The sequence below is a fragment of the Chrysochloris asiatica genome, unplaced genomic scaffold (genome assembly GCF_000296735.1).
Source record: "Chrysochloris asiatica unplaced genomic scaffold, ChrAsi1.0 scaffold00026, whole genome shotgun sequence".
NCBI classification, from domain to species: domain Eukaryota; kingdom Metazoa; phylum Chordata; class Mammalia; order Afrosoricida; family Chrysochloridae; genus Chrysochloris; species Chrysochloris asiatica.
The window spans coordinates 14,989,069-15,010,942 of NW_006408544.1; the positions used below are offsets into that span (position 1 = coordinate 14,989,069).

A 21,874-nucleotide genomic window follows, 5' to 3' on the forward strand; every position below is an offset into this window, starting at 1 on the left:
AACCGGAAGGTCAGCAGTTCGAAACTACCAGCTGCTCCGCAGGAGAAAGATGAGGCGATCTGCTCCTGTAAAGATTTACAGCCTCGGAAACCCTATTCAGGGTCGCTATGGGTCGAAACCGACTCAACGGCACTTAACAACAACAACAACAGGATGAAGACGTATGGTCAAAGAATACAACCCTGTTGCACACCTTTCTTAATTTTAAACCATTTAGTGTTCCCGTGGTCTGCTCAAACAACTGCCTCTTGGTCCATGAACAGATTCCTTATAAGCACAATTAAGTGATCCGAAATACTCATACTTCACAATGTTGTCCATAGCTTGTCATGATCCACACAATCGAAAGCCTTTGCGTAGTCAATAAAGCACAGGTAAACGTCTTTTTGATACTCTCTGCTTTCAACTGAGATCCATCAGACATCAGCAATGATATCCCTCATTCCACGGCCTCTTCTGAATGCAGCTTGAACCTCTGGAAGTTCTCTGTCAATGTATACTTGCATCTGTTTCTGTATTACCTTTAGTAAAACTTTATTCACATGGGATATCAAAGACATTGTCCGATGATTTCCACATTCTGTTGGGTCACCTCTTTGGAATGGGCACAAATATGAATCTCTTCCTAAAAGTCGGCCAGATAATTGTCTTCCAAATTACTTGGCATAGGTTTTACCCATAGAATCCTTCAATATTGTAATTCGAGGCTTGAATTATTTCTTCAGCAATTTTTGCTTGAGAAACACTAAGCATGTTCTTTGCTTTGGGTTTCTTACTCCAGGTCTCTGCACATTTCATTGTAATACTTGATTCTGTGTTCTCTAGCTGTCCTTTGAAATTTCCCATTCAGCTCTTTTGCTTCATCATATCTTCCCGTCACTTTAGCTTTTCTACGTTCAAAGGCATGTTTCAGAGTCGTCTGACATCACTTTGGTCTTTCCTTTCTTTCCTGTCTTTTTAATGACCTTTTACTTTCTTCTTGTATGATGTTCTTCATGTCATCCCACAATTCTTCTGGTCTTTAGTCATTAGTATCTAAGGCATCATATCTGTTCTTGCAATGGTCTCTAAATTCAGGTGGAATTTCAAGGTCATATTTTAGCTCTGATGGAGTTACTTTAATTTTCTTCAGCTTAAGCCTGAATTTCCAAATTGGTGGTCTATTTCACAGTCAGCCCTGGCCTTGTTTTGACTGATATTATTGTGCTTCTGTGTGACACTGGTGGTTAATACACTGGACTGCTAAGTGGGTTTGAACTGTAAGGTCAGTAGTTTAAGCTCACCAGCTTCTCCTCGCAAACCCTATACAGTGTTGCTATGGGTCAGAACCAACTTGACAGCACTTAACAGCAACAAAAACAGCATGTTTCCCACAGATGTAGTCAATTTGATTCCTATGTATTCTATCTGAAATCCACATGTATAGTTGCTTTTATGTGGCTGGAAAAGGTATTTGCAATGCCTAAAGTCATTAGTCTTGCAAAATTTTATCATGCCACCTCCAGCATCATTTTTATAACTAAGGCAATACTTTCCAGCCATTGATATTTCCTCTTTGTATCCAACAAATTTGTTGAGAAAAAGTATTTGCAATGAATAAGTCATTAATCTTACAAATTTTTATCATGTGATCTCCAGCATCATTTTTATGACCAAGGCCATATTTTCTAGCTACTGATCCTTCCTCTTTGTTTCATTACCATTGGCTTTAGTGTTTGGTGCGTAAATTTTAATAACAGTGGTATTTACTGGTCTTCCTTGTAGGCCTATGGATATTATATTATCACAGACAGCATTGTGCTTTAAGGCAGATCTTGTGATGCTCTTTCTGATGATAAACGCAATGCCATTTCTCTTCAGTTAGTTGTTGCTGACATAGTAAATCATATAATTGTCTGATTCAAAATGGCCAGTATCGGTTCATTTATGATCACTAGTGCCTAGGACATCAATCTTTCTATTTTATTTTTGACAACTTCTAATTTTCCTAGATTCATATTTCATGCATTACATGTTCCAATTAATGAATGTTTGCAGCTGTTTCTTCCTATTTTGAGTTGCTGCATCAGCAAATGATGGTCCCAAAAGCTTTGCTTCATCCATATTATTAGTTCAACCCCACTTTGAGCAGGCTCTTCCCCAACTGTATTTTGGGTGCCTTCCAACTTGAGGGAGAGTCATCTTTCAGCACTATATCGGACAATGTTCTGCTGTTCTTCACTAGGTTTTCAATGGCTAATGATTCAAAATGGACTACCTCTCCTTCTTCCTAGTCTGTCTTAGTCTAGAAGTTCTGCTGAAACCTATCCACCATGGGTGATCCTGCTATTTAAAATACTGAGGGCATAGCTTCCAGCTATGTGTCCCGACAAGCCACCAGAGTATGACAAACCGACACACAAATGGTAGTTGAAAAACCTAGCTCTCTCCAATTAAGGGCCTGGAGGGAACCTTCTCTACTAGTAGCCTCCTGCCCAAAAGCATTCAATTGTCTTTACAACAAGGATCATTCCTGCCTCCTCCATACACAGAGTAGACAGGGATGGGCAACTTGGAAATTGGCTACCCAAAATGGGGGGGTAGGGGGGCCTACAAAGGCGAGAAGTGACAGGCTTACAAGCTTTCAAGAGGGAACCTAGATCCAGAGGGTGTAGAGGAAGGTAGACTCTCCACTGAGTAGTATCTAATCTGTCTAGGTGGGGCTGACGAAAGGAAATGCGGATAGGTCTCTTGTGATACTTGTTATCAGTGAATACTTGTTATCAGGACTGATTGTGAGGGTAGATGTTTTATAGCAAGGAGGGGAGTGATTAAGTTTGTAGTCTAAGAGTGGAGGTCCCTGGGACCATCAAGGGAGAAGAGCGGAGAGCGGGACCCTACCCAGAGAAGAAGTGATGCCTGAGATGGAGGCAGAGATGATGACATAAAGAGATGGAGCAGCTGGGGACTTTAGACACAGAGAGGGAGATGGGCTGTGTGCTGACGACCAAGGGGCAGGCTTGTAGTGTATATACCCTTTGGTTGTTTGATGATGCATGGAGGGGATTGTAACCATGGCAGTGAAACGATATATAATAGGATGAATGTAAAATTAATGTTCTCCCATGTAAACTATCACATAATTCACAATGAAACATTTTTTTTAAATGCATGAGACACCTACTTTAAGTACAATGATAAAAATAAAGAGTAGACTTTCTGAAGCCTAAACTTAGTCTACTAAGGCAATTGACTCATCTAAATGTGGAATAAACATCTTAAAAAGGAAATTAAAAAAAAAACACCCCAGCATTCAATTGTCTCACTCTGTGAGCCAGGAAACCCGCTATTCTGTCTCTTTCCGATACCCTGGTTCTCTTGCTTCTGCTACTACAATTTCTCGGACACTGCTTCTCACCAAATCTCGCCATCTCTGGTGTCACTGCTCTCTGTCTCCTGGATCAAAGACGATCAAAGCAAAGATCTCAGAACCAAAGGAATGCACTCAACTCCTGGCCCTCTTTCTTGGTAGTAGTGAGGACCCCCTTCCTGCCTCTGAAATGGTTCATTTTAAACCTGGTGGAATGGTAAAACTGACTATTCCTCTTGTTAGGGTTCTGTACACATTTGTATGGCCCAACCCACAAAGGAGCTATGTGCCTTGTTTACATTATCAACAGGCTATTCAACCTCTTTGGTGGGCCCAAGCACATCACAGTTACATAACACTACCCATAAATAGGAGTCAGAACTGAATGGAAGGCACTTAACAACAACAACAACCCAGCTATTTGGTAGGAGTTACAAAGACTATGGCTATAAAGTCCTATCAAGTAACTCACTGCACTGCAGCCTAAGGTTAAAAGAAAAGAAGAAAGAAAGAAAAGTTAAACTGGTAAAGGCTGTGTGAGATGGAGGGGACAATAGCTCTTTTGCTGACCCCAGTGATAATGGTAGTATTTCATGATGAGGTAGAGGATCAAAGACTTTCAATATGACTAAGACTCAAAATCGTATTTCTACCCCTGTTTGTGTGGTGACCATTTCTGTATCACCAAGGAAGACTTGGAGAATGGGGAAGATGTGGCAACATGTCCTAGTTGCTGATTACAAAAGTGATTTGTGACAAAGATCAGTTTATGTGTGAAGAAACAGCCCCAGCCCTTCCACCAACACAGAATTACTTAAATGCTGAAGAAAGCCTGAGGATTCCAAATCTTCAACAGCTGGGAATGAGCTACAATGGAAAACTCAAGTACAAAGTTACAGGCCTCTTCATGAGGTTATTTTGTGGCTTGCTGTTCTGTTCAACTGTGGATTCCCTCCATCAACAACCATGCTCATCTTTAATTTAAAAACCCACGTATGACGTGACATGCCTCATTTTCATGTTTAGAACTGAAATGCAACTTTCTTGCTTTCCCTCAGTTTCATCATTTTTAGATCTTAAACTAATGATTTATTGTTTAATAAACTAAATTATTTCAATATCTGATAACAGCATCATCTACCTCAAAGTCATTAGTGTTCCTTAACAAAAGGGGGATTTTATTTTTGGCTTGGTAATGAAGATTATTAAAATTAGCCCTTCTACTGTAGCTGGGCATTGCTTAATCCTAAATAAGATGTAATAGCTATAATAATTCATAGTAAGAAGAGCTTGAAAGTAGGAGGACTTTTCTGAATAAATATACCCACAGAGGGAGCATCTAATGAATCTATAACTTGCAACAAAACTAGACATAAACACTTCAAGAGAAATGTTGCCCTGGAGAAAAATTAATACATAAAGATACAACAATGAAGTTAGGCCACCAAATTTCCCTTTGTTACAGTGCTGAGAGTAGTACAAACTAGAATCACATATGAAAATTTGAAAATTGCCTTTATATATACAAAGTGTGTGTGTGTATGTGTGTTTGTGTATTTAACAGGAATTTGTTAACTGAAAGAAAGGGGAAGAAAGCATTATAGTCTAGCAACTAGAGAGAATAAACAGCTTACCAGAAAATGAATATTCTATAACTGATTGATAAATGTGCACACCCCCACTGGTGTTTCAATCAAAACAAGTACATGGTTGTTTGGGGTTGTTGTTTTGGGGTTTTTTTTGCCTTGTCAGCAGTCTATGTTTGACCATTAGGCTGAGACAATAAATTATTGGAAGTTATCTGGCAGAATGCTTGGAACATTACCAGAAGCATCATTTGGCACATTATGGATGGGACACTGACACCCAGAAGTTATCCACCACGGCTCTGCAGAAGCTGTTGGAACCAGTGGATGCTCAAATGAATATCAGGAGAAGTGATAACTAACTAAAATTGACTCTAAAGAGAAATTAATTCAAATGGTGATAGGTTTTGTAGGTGTCCTCTGCTGATGTTAGTGTCTTCTGCTGATGTTGGGTTTCAAACAAGAGATGCTCTCAATGTAGATCTATTCTGAGCATAGAAGAGGAAGAAAAGTTGCCCAAGTCCAAATATCCCTGAAAATAAAGAAGCATAAACAGCATTAGGAATCAGTGTTCAGTGATAAGATGCAACAGTGGGATTAATTTTTTGTCTCCAAAGCAACTGAGTCAGACACTTTGTGAACTACAAAAAAGAATAAATAAGGATTCAATCCTTTGTTAAGCAGAAAATTAAGACAGGATATTTTCAGATATGAATGACAGTTCTGTGCAATAGTTTTACCTTATTTAATGCAGCACATTTGCAGTGCACCTCACAACTGATTTGCAATCCAGGCTCTCTTACTGGCTTTGTAATTCTTGACAAGGCTAGTAAAACCTTCATGTGGACAACTAACTAGGAGACTGGAACAGGTGATTTCTAAGCTGTCAGTTCTATCTTGTTGGGTTTGGTAACTTGCAGGAATTGAAATAGCAATAGAAATCTTTATATACTCAAACTCTCTATGCTTTACAGTGAAAGACACTGCGTACTTCAATAACTTTGATGTTGCCACGTTTTGGAATTTGAAATTACAAAACCAGCTGGTTCTACTTATACTTTAGTGTACACACCCAGAAGCATTTCTCTTGGAAAGTGCCCAACGTTTTTCAGAAACTATATCTATTTGTTATCAGGATGAAGAAGTCATGCTAAATAAAGACAAGTTAAATAAACAAATAGGTCTAAAATCAATAGGTAAACTCAACAATTTAAGTAACTAGAAAAAAAGAGCAACCTACACCAGCTGCTCCTTTGAAACCCTTGTCACTATGAGTTAGAACTGACTCGGTGGCACTTAACAACAAGCCTTTTCTTAGCAGGAGGAGAGAAATAGCAAAGATCAGATAATAGAAAGTTATGAATAAATGAAAGCACAAATTGTTTTTTGGACAAGATCAGTAAGAATGTTATCCAGCTGACAGAGAAAAAAGGAAAGATGCAAACATCTAAAATCAGAAACAAAGTGGGAGCATTACAACTAACTCCTCAGAAATAAAAAGGATAAGAGAATACTATACAAACAACTGTCTGACAATAAACTAAATAACCTAATGTACCCAGCTGGCTTTGTTGTTGGTTGTTAAGTGCCGTTGAATTAGTTCTGACTCATAGAGACTCTATATAGGGTTTCCAAGGAATGGCTGGTAAATTTAAATCATCAACCTTGCAGTTCAAAACGACCTTGCAGTCCAGCACATTAACCCACAGCACCACATCAGGACCCAGCTGGCATAGACAGCTTGAAATTAGATAGTAAATGAAAAGTAGGAATTCCAACCTACTGATCGATGCCAAATATCATCTAACCATTCATTTCCCACCACTCCCCCACAAAAAGTGATTAAGAATATTGAGAGGAGAATCTTATCCTGAATTATATGGGTAGGCCCTAAATACAATCCTTATTTTTAAAACACACTGAAGTTTTAGACACATAGAGAAAGTGATATGAACACAGAGGCAGACATCTATCTGTTATGTGCTACTCAGTAGATTCCAAATCAAAGTGACCCTGTACAGGGTTTCAACGAACTGCTGGTGGGTTTGAACTACCAACCTTTTGGGTTATCAGTCCAATGTTTATATCTACTGGAACTCAGAAATGAACATTCAGGTAACATCACCACGCTCAAGTTAGGGAAATGAGGCCAACAAAGAAAAGCAAAATCAAGGTAGTACCCTTTGCACCAAACTTTAACATTAGGTAATTCTCTCATCAACCCTAAGAAGTTGTTATTATCTTAAAATTGATACTATCCTTTTAACAAGAAACCGAAGTTTAAGGAGTTTAAGCAATTTTCTTCAAAATTCCACTGCTAGTTAATAGAATTCAAAAGTCAGAACTCTCTCCACCCCATACAAGCATTGCTTCTTTCAATATGTACAATGGGGCTTCAAAAATTTTGTAGAAAAGTACTATCTTTTAATCCCTATTTGTCCACAAACCTTTGAAGCCCCTATATTATGTGCGAACTGAATGTATATATTAATCATGACAATGAATATAATTCATCTGTAACTGATTACTTCAATTTATTAAAAACCAAGTGAAATTCAATGAGTCCTCTAAGATAGGGAACAGATAGATATAAAGACAATTATGATATATTCTGGTAGTGTAGTGGTTACGAATCGGGCTGCGAACCTGAAGGTCAGCAGTTCGAAACTACCAGCTGCTCCGCGGGAGAAAGATGAGGCTTTCTACTCCCGTAAAGATTTACACCCTCGGAAACCTTGTACAGGGTCGCTATGGGTCAGAACTGACTCGACGGCACTTAACAACAACAACAAATGATATATTCTGGAATCCTAAGAGCTCTGGTAGCGTAGTGGTTACGAATTGGGCTGCAAACCTTAAGGTCAGCGGTTCGAAACTACCAGCCGCTCCATGGGAGAAAGATGAGGCTTTCTACTCCCGTAAAGATTTACACCCTCGGAAACCCTGCACAGGGTCGCTATGGGTCGGAACTGACTTGACGGCACTTAACAACAACAAGTATGGCTCCATAGGATAAGTACTAGACCACAATGCCGGTTTGAATAGCAAAGTCAGTGGTTCAAACCCACCAGTCGCTCCTCAGAAACCCTATACAGTGTCGCTAGGAGTCGGAGCTGACTCAAAGGCACTTAACAACAACATGATATAGTCCGGGAGTCCTGGTGTGGTACTGTAGGAAAAGTACTGAACTGCTAATAACAAGGTCGGCAGTTCAAATCCACCAGTAGCTCTTTGGAAATCCTATGTGATTTATAATGACATCTACAGGTGTCATTATAAATCAGAACCAACTTGACAGCACTTAACCACAGCAATAATAAATGATATATTCCCAATACTTAGGAATTCACAATCTACTAGACATATGAACAATTAGCTTTACAAACCAGGCAAAGGAAGAGCACACATACAGGGTGCAAAGTTAGGAAAATTTCTTGTTGTTGGTAAATGCCATTTAGTCAGTTCCAAATTAAAGCAACCCTATATAGGGTTTCCAAAGGATTTCTTTTCTTCTTCTTTTGTAAATCTTTGTGGGAGCAGAAAGCCTCATCTTTCTACCATGGAGTAGATGGCAGGCTCAACCCACAGATCTTTTGGTTCGCAATCCAAGTGCTTACCCTATGGAATCACCACATTGCATCCATGAATACAGTAGAGCATACAGGGGGGCAAAGTTATAAAAACTTCTTAGATATAACCAAATTCCTTGGGGAAATGGGTCATTGGGCCTTAGGGCTCAGGACCATGGGGACGGGGGGGGAGGGGGGCGGGCCGAGAGAAGGGTCAGGAGAGACACTAAGGCAAATTGACATATCATAGTCCAGAAAGACAATGTTCTACATCCTACTTTGATGAGTAGTGACTAGGATCTTAAAAACTTGTGATCAATCATTTAAGTTATAACTACTGGTGTCTCTCCTCATCTACAAGTTTAGAACAATGTATGTGGAGTCCTTCTATAGTGCTTTAGGTTAAGCAATGGACTGATAAACAAAAGGTCAGCTATTCAAATCCATCAGCTGCTCCTTAGAAACCCTATACAGTATTGCTGTGAGTCAAAACTGACTCAAAGGCACTTACCAACAACAACCACTCCATGATAATCAGAAAAAAATGCACATGAAAACTGCACAGAAAACCTCCCACTAAGGAGTTTTGGTAGCATAATGGTTACGAGTCAAATTGCTAATCTCAAGGTCAGTAGTTCGAAACCACCAGCTTTTCCGTGAGAAAAAGGTGAGGCTTTCTGGTCTGTAAGGATTTACAGCCTCAGAAACCCTATTCACAGTCATTATGAGTTGGAACCGACTCCACAGCACACCAACAGCAACAACCTAGGCTGAAGTGACCTTCACTGTTATAATTTTATACCTCCTCATTATAAACTGTTGTATCTATTTTGCACTTCTTCTAACATGACAGTATGGTTCTCATTGTGAGCCATTTTGGTGTGGGGTTGTTGTTTTTTTTTTTTTCAGTGCATTTTTTTCACAGAACCCTCTCTTCATGTAAATCAAAGAAGAAGGAACAAATGCAAAGATGGAAGGAAACAATTATTGCATAAGAATAATGGATCGGGTGAGCCACAGATCCTGATACCAAAAGGACTAGATTAGTGTCCAGCTACCACTAATGATTGCTCTGAAAGGGATCATAATAGTAAGTACTGGAAAGTGTGGGAGAAATGTGGATCAAAACTAAAAAAAGGACCAGGCTTACTGGTCTTACAAGGACTACTAGAACCTGTGAGATTATGGCCCTTAAGACATTCTTCAAGCCTGGAAATGAACTCAACTTCCTGGCTAAACTTTCAGTCAAATGATAGGCCTATAAAATGAACAATATCATGAGGGAGATTTGCACTCATTAGAACAGTCAGCAATATGGCATCAAAAGGGCAACATCTGCCCAGCTCAGAGGGCAGAAAGGGATAGGGAAGAAGGACAAAAGGAAATGGTATATATACACAGAGAAAATGGGACAGTGCTGTTACATTGTGGGCATTATAATCAAGGTCGCAAAGCAAAATGTGCATGAACTGCTGAATGGAAAACCAATTTGCTCTATACACTTTCACCCAAATCACAATTTTAAAAAGAGAGAGAAATGAGGACCTCTGAATAGCAGCAAGATGATAATAATATATGAAATTCATTATTAAATTTTAGATACTATGAAATACATAGTTTAATTTATATTGATAAAACATGTTGTAAAGGGCCATCGAGTCAGTTCTGACTCAGTGACTCTGCAGAGAGTTTCTAACATGGTGGGTTTGAACCACCAACCTTGTGGTCTGCAGTCCAGTGCTAATCCTACAGCACCACACCAGGACTCCATATAAAACATATTGTTGTTGTTAAGCGCCATTGAGTCAATTCTGATCCATAGCAACCCTGTGTAGGGCTTGTTTCCAAGGAGCAGCTGGTGAGCTTGAACCACCAATCTTGCAGTTCAAATGACTTTGCAGTCTGACACATTAGCCCACAGTGCCACACCAGGACTCCATATAAAACATAGTTCCAGTCTTATTTATAGAAATAACCCTGTTTTTAGAGATACAGACTGAAATATTTACAGATTTATAGTCCGTCTGAGATTTGTTGCAAAAGAATCAGGGAGTTGGGGGGAAAAGTGGATGATGGTATAATAAAACAAGATTCATTTGATGATTGTTAAAACAAGATAATAGACATATAGGTGTTCATTATGCTGTTCTCTCTACTTTTATTGATCTTTGAAATTTTACCAATAAAAAGTTTTATGTTGTTTTTAATACACCAGTAAAGAGACAATAATGAAAACTGGGAAAATGCCGATATTTAATGTCTCTTGGAGTCCTGGTGTGGCACTGTGGGTTAATTCACTGGACTGCAAGATCAGTTTGAACTTCAATGTCGGTGGTTCAAGCTCACCTGCCGCTCCTCAGAAACCCTATACAGGGTCGCTATGAGTCAGAACCAACTCGATGGCACTTAACAACAACACCATCACACTGAAAGCATCAGAGTTATGTTTATGTTTAAAGACCTTCAGACAAGAGGAACTCACACCCTTTCAGGTTATTGTTAGATATTCTCACCGTTTCAAAACACTTCCCTCGATATTTTGTTGTTGTTACTGTTGTTGTGCATTGTCAATGAACTCTTCATGAAGCAGCTAGTGAACTTTAACTGCTGACTTCAGTACAGTGCATACCCTACAGTACCATACAAAATCTGCTATGATTGTTTAACCACCCTTCATATCACAAAGTCTATGTTTCTTTAATGATAAGAAAGATACATGAAAGAATTCTTAAATGACTTATTGAAATCCTGGTGTTAATGGAATGCATTAATTTATTCCATCTAGGGATTGTGATGTGGCACTGTAAGATAAGCAATGGGTTGCTAACGAACCACAAGGTCAGCATTTCAAACCCGCCAGCCACTCCTTGGAAACCATATACAGGATTGCTATGATTCACAGCTGACTCAACGGGATTTAACAATCACCACCACCATCACCAAATCAGGCTGCTAACCTCAAGGTCGGCAGTTAGAAACTACCAGCTGCTCTGCGGGAGAAAGATGAGGCTTTCTGCTCCTGTAAAGATCTGCAGCCTCGGAAACCCTGTACAGGGTCACTATAAGTCGGAACCAACTCCACGGTACTTAACAACAACAACCACCATCACCACCACTAGCATAAATTTTTTTCCCAAAATAATTAACCTCTTTGTGCCTCAAATTTCTCTACGATATAAGTCTAGCATATAAGATTGTTATAAAGACATATAAAATGATGTGACATACAAAAAAAACTTTAGAGATTTTAAAATTCAGTTTAAAAGTTATCAGCATGTAATGATACTACAAATATTATAAAGTTAATTATATTGTAACTTCCTCAACTGTCAGATAAACCTTAATCAATTAATTATTTATTGACCAAAATTTGGTCACTTTCAATTATTTTAAACACTGTTAGAACTTTAAAAGTAACAAGACTGGTAAGGTCAAAGGTAGCACAAAGTGGCAGAATGACCCTGAAAAAGACAGTTTCTATGGATTTTAATTATCCTATCTGTAAAGTAAGCATAATACCTAATACATTTAAAGAAAAGGAGCTAGATAAGACTGCTACATAGATACAGATCAATTTTATGAAATGTTGTTGTTAGTTGCTGTAAGTCAAGTCCAACTCATAGCATTCCTATGCACAACAAAACGATACGCTGCCCGGTCCTGGCCCATCCTCATAATTATTGCTTCACTTGAGCCCATTGCTACCACCACTGTGTCAATTCATGTCGTTAGGGGTCTTCTTTTTCTCCAGGCATTGGTACCTTCTGATACATCTAAAGTATGAAAGACAAAATCTCACCATCCTGGTTTCTAAGGAGCATTCTGGCTATACTTCTTCCAACACAGATTTGTTTTTCTGGCAGTCCACATGGTACACTTTTCCCCAACACCATAACTCAAATGCATCAATTCTTCTATGCTCTTCCTTATTCATTGCCCAAATTTCACACGCATATGAGGCCACTCACATAAGGAGCTCTGGTAGTGTAGTGGTTACGAATCGGGCTGCGAACCGCAAGGTCAGCAGTTCGAAACTACCAGCTTCTCCGTGGGAGAAAGATAAGGCGTTCTGCTCCTGTAAAGATTTACCACTTCAGAAACCCTGTACAGGTTCGCTATGAGTTGGTTCCGACTCCACGGCACATAGTCACCACAATCACAAGGCTACTGAAAATACCAAGGATCTTGGGTCAGGCACACCTTAGGCCTGAAACTTGACATCTTTGCTACTGAACATTTTAAAGAAATCAAGTGCAGCAGATTTGCCTAATAAGCCTTATTAACTTTGTTCTTGCCCATTGATATTTTCTTTCATTCCTTTATTTGATCCAGTCTTAATGTTCATTTAATTGTATACTTTTGGATAATACTTTTGCTTCAAAAACATTCACATTTGCTTTTCTGAATACGTTTTTCTTCTTCATTTATAAATTACTGCAGCATTTCTCAAAAATTGTCAACCATCTGTGAAATGTTTGCTAAAAAGATACCACAACAAATGATTTTGAGAAAATGTATATACAATTATCCATGTATTGAAAATTTGTATTGTATTTTAGCATATTTAAGCATTTAAAAAACACTTCAGAAAAGAAATTAATCAAACTTTAACTCTGAATTTTTTAAACTTTGACAATGGCTTCAATTTCACATAAAATGCAGTATATTTCACAACCCTCAGAAACACTAGTAACTTCTTTTCATTGCTTTCAATTTTGTTTTCCTTAATCTAATTTTCAGTGAAATTATTGCTGTCAACATTAAGTACCATCGAGTCCATTCCAATTCATAGCAATTCTGTATATGATTTCTAAGGAGTGACTGGTGAGTGTGAACCACCAATCTTGCGGTTAGCAGTCCAGTTAGGACTAGTTTCTGTCTTCTTTTTAATCATTCCCTATACAGTAATACCTGTGAAAACTGGAACATGGTAAAACATAAAACTGACAGAGGAAAAACTCAAATATTTTCTATTACTAGAGAGTAATCCAACTCTTGTCTGTCAGTTTGTTATACTATGGCAGCTTGTATGTTGCTGTAATGCTGTAAGCTATGTCACTGGTATTTTAAATATGAGCACTGTCACTCATGGTAGAAAGATTTCAACAGTTTCCAGACTATGAAGAAGGAGGGGCAGACCACTACTGAATGGCTAGCCATTGAAAAACTTAAGAATAGCAATACAACATTCTCAGATATAGTACCAAAAGATAAGCCCCTCAGGTTGGAAGACACTCAAAATATGACAGGGAAAGAGCTGCCTTCTCAAAGTAGAGTTGATATTAATGATGTGAATTTTGCAAAGCTTTCCAACCCATCATTTGTTTTGGGGACATAACTCAAAATGAAAACAGCTGCAAATATCAATTAATAATTGGAGCATGGAAATCAAAGGAAATTGGATATCATCAAAATGAAATGAAATGCATAAAGACTAACATACTATGCACTAGTGAGCTGTAATGGACAGGTACTAGCAATTTTAAATTCAATAATTATATAGTTTACTATGCTGGGAATCAAAAATTAAAGAAGAACGTCATCCCATTTATCGTCAAAAAGAGTATTTTAAGATCTTGAACTACAATACTGTCTGTAACAGGATAACACTGATGAGCTTACAAGGAAAATTAGTTATTAATACTATTATTATTCATATTTACCCACCAACCACTACAGTCATGATAATGAAATTCAAAAACAGTTAATTACTTGTGATTGCAATGCAAAAGCTGAAAACAAAGAGGAAGTATCCATAATTGGAAATATGGCCTTAGTAAAAGAAATTATGCTAGAGCTCATATGATAGCCATTTGCAAAACCAATGACTTAATCATTGGAAATACACAAAAACCATAGACTACTGTGAGCGTAGTGGTTACGAATCGGGCTGCGAACCTTAAGGTCAGCGGTTCGAAACTACCAGCTGCTCCGCGGGAGAAAGATGAGGCTTTCTACTCCCGTTAAAGATTTACACCCTCAGAAACCCTATACTGGGTGGCTATGGGTCGGAACCGACTTGATGGCACATAACAACAACAACTGTGTAATAGAACATAAACTGCTCATATTTTCAAGTTAAAGCAGAAGCTGAAGATAATTAAAACAATTCCATGAGAACTAAAATATTACCATGAGTAAATTTCACATGAATTTAGAGACCATCTCAAGGAAAGATTCTATGCGTTAAACATTAATGAATGAAAATCGAAAGATTGTGGGATGACATCATGAACATCATACATGAAGAAAGAAAAAGGTCATCATAAAAATAGGAAAGAGTCTGTTTGGCTATTATAAGAACAAGCAAGCTATTCGCTGGGGAGCCACAAAGCAAGCAATCAAGTACCTTCGGGACAAATCACCTTCCAAAACTGAAACTCAAAGGGAGCACATGAGCAAGAATGTAAGCTTACTGGTGACCACATTGGTCTACATGGGAGTGGAAGTAGGGAAAGGCAGTGACGAAGATATGGGCTGAGTCCAACCACATTCCATGGACTCCTGTTGACCTTGATATGAGAGACAGAAGAGGAAGGGCTGGTTGGTCCGAAGTTTGAGAATTGCAAATAAATAAATATGACTTTAATGCCTCTCACTCAGCTGGTTGGAGCCATTCTGGGAGACTGCTCCATTTTAAGCAGTTCCTGTTGACCTCTCTCCCCCTTCTCAGATTCTGTGGTCTTTACTGAGCAGATCCATGCACATGTGTAATAGAACCCTCCAGGGGTGGGGTGGTATGTCCACTCAGTCATCCCCTCTAGTCACTAGAGTAGAAGTGCTCGGTGAGAACAGAAAAAATTTTCACATCTTTATCACTGACAATCAGTAAGACCTCTGTGGTGGGAGTGCTCCTCTGATTCTGCTCCTGCTACATCACGCTCAAGATGGCCTGCTCTGGTCCCCACTGGCAGTCACAGATAAGAAAACACCATTTTTCTTGCTTCAGCTACAAATTTCACTAGTAGTAAGCCTTCAGTCCTTCTAAATATTCCTTTATATGTAGTTCAGAGTTCTGGGACTGTCCTCTGAACCTGTTTCATCCGGTATTCTGTGTTATTACTATGGGAGGTCTGCACCATGCTTCTCCTTAATCCACCACCAAGCTTAGCCCCTCTTTTATAACTGACATCCATTTTGGTCTTTTCTTTCTTTCTTGTCTTCTTAATGACCTTTTGCTTTCTTTCTTGATGTCATCCCACAACTCTTCTAGTGTTCGGTCTTCAGTGTCTAATGCATCAAATTTGTTCTTGACATGATCTCTAAATTCAGGTGGGATATGTTCAAGGTTATATTTGGGCCTTTCTGGACTTATTTTAATTTTTTTCAGCTTCAACCTGAACTTGCATATAAGTAATTGATGGTCTGTTCCAGTCTGTCCCAGCCTAGTTTTGGCTGATGATGGAACTTTTCCACCATATCTTTCCACAGACGTAGTCAATTTGATTTCTATGTATTCCATCTGTGAAGTCGTCTTTTATGTTGTTTTAAAAAGGTATTTGCAAAGAAGTTGTTGATCTTGCAAAATTCTACCATGTGATCTCCAGCATCATTTCTATGACCAAGGCCATATTTTCCAACTACTGGTCCTTCTTCTTTGTTTCCAACCTTTGCATTCCAATCACCAGTAATTATAAATACATTTTGTATTATCATCTCTTTTACTTAGTAAAATTAAATTTACTTTTTAATACAATTATTGAAATCACTTACCTTATATATTATTATGGCTTTAAATATTTGATCTTATTACAATATACTAAATTGTTTAAAACCTTCAAAGTCTAGCAGATAGAAAAATAAGGTATGTACAGTGTGTTCTTTATTTCTTTACCTCTGTTTTCCATTAACCACATCTGTATGAGAATAATATGAAACTGTGTTCTTCTAATCCTGAGCTCTGGTAGTGTAGAGGTTATGAGTTGGGCTGCTAACCTCAAGGTCAGCAGTTCAAAACTACCAGCTGTACCATGGGAAAAAGATGAGGCTTTCTGCTCTCATAAAGATTTACAGCCTTAGAAATCCCATACAGAGTTGTTATGAGTCAGAATCAACTCCACAGCATCAATCTTGTTACTTTCTCCTGAAAAAAAAAATCTGATTGAAATTAACAGGATTCCACTTACAGGATTAAGATTCATTGTTCTCAAAAAAAGGCAACAGAAACCTTCAAAATAGAAAAAAACAGGACAGCAGGGTCCTTGAAGAGGGAAGGAAAAAGAGGATAAACAATGAAAGAACAATTATTTTAATTCTAAGCAGTTTTATCTGAAATTGACTTCTCCAAAAACACATTTGTGCCTCAGTAAAAGCAACTGTTATAACCAGTTCACAGTCATGTGGTTTATGACTTCTGTAAGAAATCTTTAAAATAGCTCTTCAAGTATCCATAAAAACTGTAAAACCTAGGATTCCAATTATAGTTTTGATTAATGAAATTCCAAAGTGTCTAATTTTCTTAGGTGAAGTTTACATAGTCTAGGAAATCCAGCTAACTAAATGTTAAGTGTAACAACAGATGACTTCTGTTATTGTGTCACTCTCAAAGTTCCTGTCTAGTCCTGCTGATGAGTCTGAAGACTTCATTCCATGACACAGAAATTGACAGCAAATTAATTTATCATGAACAAGGCCCTTATCTAATTTCAATATAAAGGAAAAGGACTTACAAAAGACTTTTTTTAAATTATTCAAGAAATTCTAATTGCTTTTAATAAAATCCTTAAATTTGTGCTATCTAATATGGTAGCCACAATCCATTGTGGAATCTTGAAATGTGGCTAATTAATAATTTAAATATGTTGTTGTTATGTGCTGTCGAGTCGGTTCCGACCCATAGCGACCCTGTACAGGGTTTCTGAGGCTGTAAATCTTTACGGGAGCAGAAAGCCTCATCTTTCTCCCATGGAACAGCTGGTAGTTTCGAACTGCTGACCCTGAAGTTCACAGCCCGATTCGTAACCACTACGCTACCAGAGGTAAATAACTATTCTATCAAAATTAACTTACCTGTTCTCTCTTTTTTAAATATGCTTACTAGAAAATTGTAAACTATCTATGTGTCTTACATTGTATTTCTACTGGATAATATGTTTTAAACTCACTTCTAACACAATTATAAATTGGGGATTATTACTGGTAATCTACTGCTATACAATGAAGCCTGGGGATTTATCAGACTACAATTATTTGTTTGCATATGTATCTTCAATTTTCCCTAGTATAGTCTAATCTTCTGAAAATTATATCTTAAACCATCTTTTTATCCCAAGTATACATCAAAACAGAGGAAAGACTGAAGTTTTCAAAGACTTCATTTTGCTTGAATCTAAATCAACACTCATGGAAGCAGCAGTCAAGATATCAAACAACATATTCCATTAGGCAAATCTGCTGCGAAAGACCTCTTTAAAGTGTAAAAGAGCAAGGAAAAGTCCCCACCCTTTTCTCTATAGTCTCTTGCAGGCTTGGGTTCCAGTTTCCTTTCTCTAGGTAACAGATACAAGTTCATCCACTAGAACCACATAAAACTACTTCTGTATAAAACTAAAAAAAAAAAGTAAACCTTTAGTACTGCTTACTTACATTTTGAAAGTTTCTTGACAATCTCACCAAAACCAAGTTTTCAAATACCTTCTAATGGATTTAATTCTGGGGTTTGCTACTCCAAGTACAAGGAGCCATAGTAGCTTAGTGGATTATGCACTGGGCTGCTAACCACAAGGACAGCAGTTTGAATATACCAGTCACTCAGTGGTAGAAAGATGAAGCTTTCTGCTCCCTTAAGACTAGAGGCAAACACGTGAAAGTTGGGTAATGAATAAGAAAGACTGCTTTAAATATATACATATATATAGATCTGTGTTGGGAGAAGTACAGCCAGAGTGCTCCTTGAAAGCCAGAATGGCCAGACTTTGTCTCTCATACACCAGACACATTATCGGGTGGGACCTGTCTCTGGAGAAGGACATCATGCTTACTAAAGTTGAGGGCCAATGAAAAAAAGGAAGACTCCCAATGAGATGGATTGGCACAGGGACCACTGCAATGGGCTCTAGCGTAGCAACAACTGTGAGATTGGTGCAGGACCAGGCAGTGTTTCATTTTGCTGTGAATAAGGTCCCTGTGAGTCAGTATCGACTCAATGGCAGCTAACAAGAACAAAGATTTATAGCTTCAGAAAGCCTATATCGGGTTGCTAGGAGTGGGAATCAACTAAACAGCACACAACTACCACCACCACTCCAAGTACAGGGGACCTCATCATGGCTATCACAAATGATCCTGATAGCACTTGACTTTTTCCTATGTATGTTATGCTTTGTGGGTGACAGAGTTAAGCACTCAATTACTAATCAAAAATTTACTGGTTCATCAAGCCCAACAAGAGAGGCCTCAGAAAACACACCTGGCAATCTTCTTCCAAAAGGAAACCCTATGGAGCAGTTATATTCTGAACACATGAGTCATCATGAGTTGGCAACTAACAACAACATGCTTAACATAAGGAAAAGTCTAATGTAAACTAATATATTTAGTTTGTTTCTCTTTCCTCTGACATCACATTTACACTGTTACAAATACTACCAATTTCTAAGTACCTATTGAAACTATTAAACCCACCACCCAACTAAAAAAATGCACTGTTGTTGCTAATAAGTGCCACTGAGTCCATTCCAACTAGTTGTGTTAGGTGCCATAGAGTCAGAACCGACTCATAGCAATCTAATGTACAACAGAATCAATCACTGCCTGGTCCTGTGTGAACCTCACAATCGTTATGCTTGAGCCCACTGCTCCTGCCACTGAGCTAATCCATCTCGTTGGGGGTCTTCCTCTTTTATGCAGACCCTCAACTTTACCAAGCATGATATCCTTCTCCAGGGACTGGTCCCTCCTAACAACATATATGAGCCATGAGAGACGATGTTTGGCCATCCTGGTTTCTAAGGAGCATCTAGCTGTATTTCTTCCAACACAGATTTGCTTCTTCTTCTGGTAGTTCGTGGTATTTTTAATATTCTTCTCCAACGTCATAACTCAAATGTGTCAATTCTTCTATGTTCTTCTGTATTCATTATCCAACTTGCACATGCATATGAAGTTATTGAAAATACCATGGCTTAGGCCAGGCATACTGACATCTTTGCTCTTCAACACTTTAAGAGGTCTTGTGCAACAGATTTGCCTAATGCAAGACATCATTTGATTTACGGACTGCTGCTGCCATAAGTGTTAATGGTTTATTCAAGAAAAATGAAGTCTTTGACAACTTCAATCTTTTTTCCAACTACAAGGATATTATTTATTGGTGCACTGGTGAGGATTTTTGTTTTCTTTAAATTGAGGTACAACCCATACAATAAAAAATGCACTAGATTTTTTTATGCGTGACCCCGTAAAAAATACACTAGTTATCGGTACAGAGCTCTGATAGTGTAGTGGTTACGAATCAGGCTGCGAACCACAAGGTCAGCAGTTCGAAACTACCAGCTGTTCCGCAGGAGAAAGATGAGGCTTTCTGCTCCCATAAAGATTTACAGCCTTGGAACCGCTATATAGGGTTGCTATATGAGTCAGAACCAACTCCACGGCACATAGCAACAACAACTTCCTAAACACCTGCCTTTCTCCCCAAAGGTAACCACTACTCTCAAGTTTTATTTTATTATTGTCTTATTTTTCTTAAGACAAATCTTTTTACAAGAAAGGGCAAATAAGATGGGTCTCTTGTGATACAATAGTGAATAATTGTTATCAGGACTGATTGGGAGGGTTGGAAATGTAAAGGTAGACAATCTACAGGAAGGAGGGGAGTGATTAACTTTTCAGTCTAAGAGCGGAGGGCCCTGGGACCATCAATGGAGAAGAGCGGAGGGCCCTGGGACCATCAATGGAGAAGAGTGGAGAGCAGGACCCTACCCAGAGAAGCAATGATGCCTGAGATGGAGGCAGAGATGATGACACAGAGACAAGGAGTGGCTGGGGACTTGAGATCCAGAGGGGAAAAGGAGCTGTGTGCTGATGACTTGAAGAAAAGAAGACACTTCTTGAGAGAAAGACTGACAGGAAAAATACAAAACAGTAAGGGCAGCCTGACTGACTACTACAAGAACAAGCAAGTTGCTCACCCAGGAGACATCAAGGCAAGTGGTCAGGTCCCCTCAGGGCAAACCCCCTTCCAAGACTAAGACTCACAAGCAGATATGCGCTCTGACTGGTGACCACGTTGATAACCAATAAGGGGAAGTGAGGGAAAAACAGCAATGAAGCCGTGAGTTAAATCCTACCACATTCTATAGACTCCTGTGAATCCAGGTGGAAACCTGGTTGGCCAGCAGTACGACAAGACCTGGGGACTCCTGGGCCCAGAGTCAGTGACATAGCCACAGAGCACTAGAGTGCAGAGTGAAGCATCCAGCCCAGAGTCAGTGATACAGTCACAGAAGACTAAAGTGAAGAATGAAGCATCCAGCTGATAAGAGAGGGCATATGCATAAGAACACCCACACTTGCAGATAATACCCACTTGACCTGGCTTCAATGGCTAGATGATCAGAACTCAACTAGAAGAAATAAGGGGAAAAAACAAACAAAAAAAGAGTAATCTGATATAACTTGATGAACTTAACCTACACCTATGAATTCAGTAGCTCAAAAGAGGGAGAAAATCTTTACAACAAGGATCATTCCCACCCCCACCATACACAGGGTAGGCAGGGATGGGCAACTTGGACACTGGCTACTCAAAATGGGGGTGCTACAAAGGCAAGAAGTGACTGGCTTACAAGCTTTCAAGAGGGAGCCTAGATCCAGAGGGGTGGGAAAAAAAGAACTATGGGGAAATTTTTTAAAGTCAAGGGTGCTATGTGAGTTACTCCTACATTGTGAGATTATTCAAGTATATACAAGTGATAGTCAAAAGTGAAGCACTTCAGAATAGATTACACGTCAGCATAAATAGAAAAATCCTCACAACTGAACCAACAACAGCAACATAATAAACAAAGAAAAGATTGAAGCTGTCAAGGACTTCATTTTACTTTGATCCACAATCTAAACCCATGGAAACAACAGTCAAAAATAAAACAACAGAATGCAGTGGGCAAATCTGCTATGCAAGTTTTTTCTAAGTGTTAAAAAGTAAAGATGTTAATTTGCAGACGAAGGTGCACCTCACCCACACCAGAGTAGTTTTAATCATCTCATGTGCAAGGGAAAGCTGGGCAATTAATAAATATTTCTTAAAAACAAAGAAGTCACCGAATACCCACCTGAAAGAGGGATGTCATCTGCATTTCCATTGAGGTCCCCCCGGCAAGAGCACCAACGAGCCAGCCACAGCAGAGAAGACTTTAAGAACTGTTTAA

The 21,874-nt window shown here is 38.7% G+C and overlaps 1 protein-coding gene and 1 pseudogene across 1 annotated transcript in view; one reads left to right on the forward strand and one right to left on the reverse strand.

Annotated features, from left to right (window-relative positions):
- The window catches only part of FAF1 (Fas (TNFRSF6) associated factor 1), a 665,112-nt gene that overhangs the window by 583,949 nt on the left and 59,289 nt on the right, over positions 1–21,874 (reverse strand). The gene's annotated exons all lie outside the window — the stretch shown is intronic.
- On the forward strand, positions 3,930–4,174 carry LOC102834769 (annotated as a pseudogene).